Below are 5,000 nucleotides of genomic sequence, written 5' to 3' on the forward strand. Positions count from 1 at the left end.
ATGTGTGCGTGTGCGTGGATGCGTATGCAATCGTAGGCTAAATCCCTTTTAGTCTTTCTACTTCCTTTTACCCTTTTGCAAACCTTTCTCTTGACCTCTGACATAAGACCCATCTGGCGATAAAGTTTCTAGATTATCAGAAATCATTAATTATCTTTTCAAAAGAAATTTTAAGAGATATTGATTTCCAATAAATGATTGGTCTGTAAGATTCCGTTCATTTGATTTAATGATGATGATGGTGATGATGATGATGATGATGATGATGATGAGGATAATGATGAGGATAATTCGTGTTAGAGATTATTAATATTATTATTATTATTATTATTATTATAATTTTAAATTTTTTCCTGTGAATGTTTGATACATATTTGTAATCTGGATAATTCAATAACATCAAATATTGTTAGTCTAATGAGAAGATTTTGTAGCATCGTAAAACACATAAAATTTTTGCTTTATTTCATTAGTTTTAAATTAGTTAAATTAAAAAGTTGATTTTCAAAGCAGGTAGGAGGCGTTTTCAGTCAGTAAATACTGTTTTTTTTTATAACAAGTACAATATAGCTAAAACAAGATCAGTGACTATTGAAAGAATGGATATAGATAGATAGATAGATAGATGGAGAGAGAGAGAGAGAGAGAGAGAGAGAGAGAGAGATAGATCAATCGATAGATAGATAGATAGATATATCTATAGATAGATAAATAGAAAAACATGGTATAAAACGGTATTCGTTTACTATATATATATATATATATATATATATATGTTTGTATATATATATATATATATATATATATGTATATATATATATATATAGTTTTTATTCAAATACTTAGAATGAGTCATTGAAAAAACTGTAATTTGACAATAAGATAATAACGAATGAGACACTTATTGCCACGGATAAAATACATTTCCTTTATTGTTCAATACATAAAGGTATCTATACCATTACACTAACCATTATATGCACAATTAATGAGAACGTAAACAGGTTAAAGTGTTCTCTTAAAATTTCTGAAATTTACTGAGCGTTTCGGGGCATCTTTGTGAGTTTCTTAAAAGCATTGAAGATGAACTCGATACTTACAAGTAATATCACTACTTATGTTAATAGGATTCTACAAGACATTATCAATTTTCAACTTCAAGTGGAAACGAAAATAAACTTCCATGATAAGTTTTCAAGGTCACAATCATCTTGCGAAGTAAAAGGATACTTAAAGAACTTTTAATTCTCTCTCTCTCTCTCTCTCTCTCTCTCTCTCTCTCTCTCTCTCGTTCCTTTATTTTCACAACCCAGCCCCTTTTCCTGTCTCTGTTTCCCTCAAAACTCTTTTTAAGTTTATTTTAAAACCACCATCGACATCTCTCTCTCTCTCTCTCTCTCTCTCTCTCTCTCTCTCTCTCTCTCTCTCTCAATAAACTACGATTAATTCTGTCTACTTAAGTTGTTTTGATACTTCTTGCGATGAAAACTTAATACGCCGATTATATATTAGATTTGTTTTCCTTACATTATTTTTTAAAGTTAATGATCCGTAATTTCATTAATATCATAACCCAATTTTTCTCTGAATGATATATATATCTTCACAGAAATGTACGAGAACACATTCTATTAAACCAAAGGATTTCCGTTGCTTTAGAATGTCTTTCAACATTCATTACGAAATCCTTAAGAACGAAGTCTTTACAAGTGTTCCTTGTAAGACTCTCTTAAAAGATAGTCTCTGAAATTCTTTCCACCGGAGGAAGCTATTTATAAAAGGTACCACAACGTCAGAAAGTTCTCATTCTTACGATGAATAACTCATTCACCCAACTCTTTCCCTTTCAGTGAAAGAGAAGCGATTGCTCTTTAAAAGATGCAAAAATGATGAAGCGAGAAATGTCCTCAGTTAAAGATTATTATTTCTTATGGTATCATTAGGTTAGTACGCATAAAAAATTTTAAGGTCTGCCTTATATAAAGGGATTTTTTACCCTATATTATCAAGAAGTCAGTACGTCTTAAGGAAAATGATTTTTCCTATAATATCAAGAAGTTAGTACGTCTTAAGGAAAATTATTTTTCCTATGATATCAACAAGTCAGTACGTCTTAAGGAAAATGATTTTTCCTATAATATCAAGAAGTTAGTGCGTCTTAAGGAAAATGATTTTTCCTATATTATCAAAAAGTCAGTGCGTCTTAAGGAAAATTATTTTTCCTATAATATCAAGAAGTCAGTACGTCTTAAGGAAAATGATTTTTCCTATAATATCAAGAATTCAGTGTCTTAGGGGAAATTATTTTCAGTTAATTACTGATATTTGTATAGTATCAATAGGATGGTACGCCTAAAAGATTTTAAGATCTACCTTATATAAAGGGAAATTATTCTCAGTTAAAGATTACGACTTTTTCTATAATATTAAGGAGTCCTAAGTGTTGTGTTATCTACCATATATAAAGCATGTACATTATCTGACATATTTACCTTATCTAAATAAAACATAGATATGAGTGAAAGATTGAAATAGAAATGTATTTAAAATCCCATTCATTAAAATACCTGATTTATTGGTCGCAGGGTAATAATCACACAGTACACATAAGTGCGCAAACTACACCAATGAACAGGTAAGATAGATATTAAGATATTTCAAAAATAATATCCTTGGATACAGAATTCACGAATTCAAGTGATACATACCGTGCTATCCTTACAAGGTTAATGATATCAATATGAACTGTTGAAATAATTGTTGATTACTTCATAAAGTGACCATCTGTTTTTTTTTTTTTTGGGGGGGGGGGCATTTTTTTTTTTTCTGAACAGGAGTGCAGTTTCGGGAGAGGCTTCATGATCCGGGGAACAGAAAACAGATTTGACGAGTAACTGGTTCATTGAAGTTATGATCAACACCTGCAATCAAAATGAACTAATATGTTTATAGACTGCTTATGTTAATAATAATAATAACAATAATAACAATAACAATAATTATAAGACTTATACTAGAGGGGAATCAGTAGAGAGCATGCCTTCGACACGCCAAGCAGTCTTATTTTGCTTTTAACTCAACAAAATACTTGTACTTGGATATATATTCTTTAAAATCTAATTGATTTGTTCGTGTGTAATATTCCTCATGTTCACCAATTTTCGTTGTAATTGGTCCTGTAGTGTTTGTGTAATTGTTCACAACAAAAAATACAGTAACAAAATATTTGCCATTTACTTAACATTGTGATTATTTTCAAAGTACTGTGCGTACTTGTACTTTGATGTACTTTATCCGAAATGTTACAGAATCTTCCTTGGGTCATACCCTACATAACATAACAACATTAAAGGTTTATCAGAATATGTGAATATTACAGATTTAAACATTACGAAGAATTATAATATAGGAGATGAAGCATTTTCGAATCATTCTCAAATTCGTTCGTTTCTTTGGTTGTTGCAATCTTGTGAGCTACGGGTTTTGGGGGAGACTATAGGCCTATCTGTTGAATCATCAGCAGCCCTTGCCTGGCCCTCCTTGGTCCTAGCTTGGGAGGAGAGGGGGCTTGAGCGCTGATCATTTTCTTCTTCTTCTTCTTCTTCTTCTTCTTCTTCTTATTATTATTATTATTGGTGTTGTTGTTGTTGTTGTTGTTGTTGTTGTCGTTATTATAATTATTATTATGTTTGTTGTTATTATTATTATCATTATTATTATTATTATTATTATTATCATCATTATTATTATTGTTGTTGTTGTCGTTGATATTACTATTATATTATTATTATCATTCTTATTATTATTATTATTATTATTATTAGTGTTGTTGTTGTTGTAGTTGTTATTAGTATTATCATTATTATTATTCTTGTTGTTATTATTATTATTATTATTATTATTATTATTATTATTATTATTATCATATATGTAAGTATCATTACCATCATCATGATTTTTATAAAAAAAAACTTCACAATATTCTGAATATTCACAAAGGAAATATGCTTCTTTCTTTACAGCTCTTTGCTTGCAAGAGACAATTTGCAATTTCTTGCACTCTGAATCAGAGTCATTTCACTCACCTCCATTAACCTCCACATTTCCTCCAGTTGGTCACGTGACAAAAGACCCCAGAAAGGAAGATGGAAAGTCGTAGGAGTAAAGAGAAAAACATCCAAACTATCTCTTTTGGCCCCTTGGATGACGTCATAAAAAGAGCAGTCCTCTCTATGACGTCATAAAGGTGTAGGAGGATGAGGGAAAGAGAGAGAAAAGGGGAGAGAAAGAGAGATACGTAGACAGATAGCAGGGAATTGGAAGGAATAAAAAATCTGTTTATTAGAGTGTATAAAGTCATGTTTTTTGGAGAGAGAGAGAGAGAGAGAGAGAGAGAGAGAGAGAGAGATTTGGTGAAACTAATCAATGATAATAATAATAATAATAATAATGATAATAATAATGACAAGGGGTGAGACGGAATGATACACGGCCAAACAGACAGACCCAGTAGAATTAACTGTTCATCCCGTTTTCTATGCTTCCCAGAATTATAGTATTTGTAATGGAATTACCTTATCAAAAGACATTCCTTTTTAAAAAGAGAAATCGTTTTGTTTTCGGTTATCTAATGATGGTATCAATGTCTTTAAACATTGCTTTATTCAAATGTATGTTTTCTTTTAATGTTTATCTTTTCTTTAAATAATTTTCTTTGGTTTATTTTCAATTGATTCTTGGCAAGTTCCTATTATGCTTCCTTATAAGCAAAATAACTATACCATTTGGCTTTATTAACTAAGCTAGTTCATTTATCTGCTAGTAACTAGAAAGGTTCCCTGTGTAATCCATGTATTCATTATAGCGAAAAATAGTTATATTCCCTTTAAAAACAACTGGGGAACTAAGAAAATAAAGAAAATTAGTGAATAACAAACAAAATATAAAACAATAGCGAGCTTTTATCATAATGAAGCTGACTCCAGAGAGAACAACTTCTA

The sequence above is a fragment of the Palaemon carinicauda genome, chromosome 20 (genome assembly GCF_036898095.1).
Source record: "Palaemon carinicauda isolate YSFRI2023 chromosome 20, ASM3689809v2, whole genome shotgun sequence".
Taxonomy (NCBI): Eukaryota; Metazoa; Arthropoda; class Malacostraca; order Decapoda; family Palaemonidae; genus Palaemon; species Palaemon carinicauda.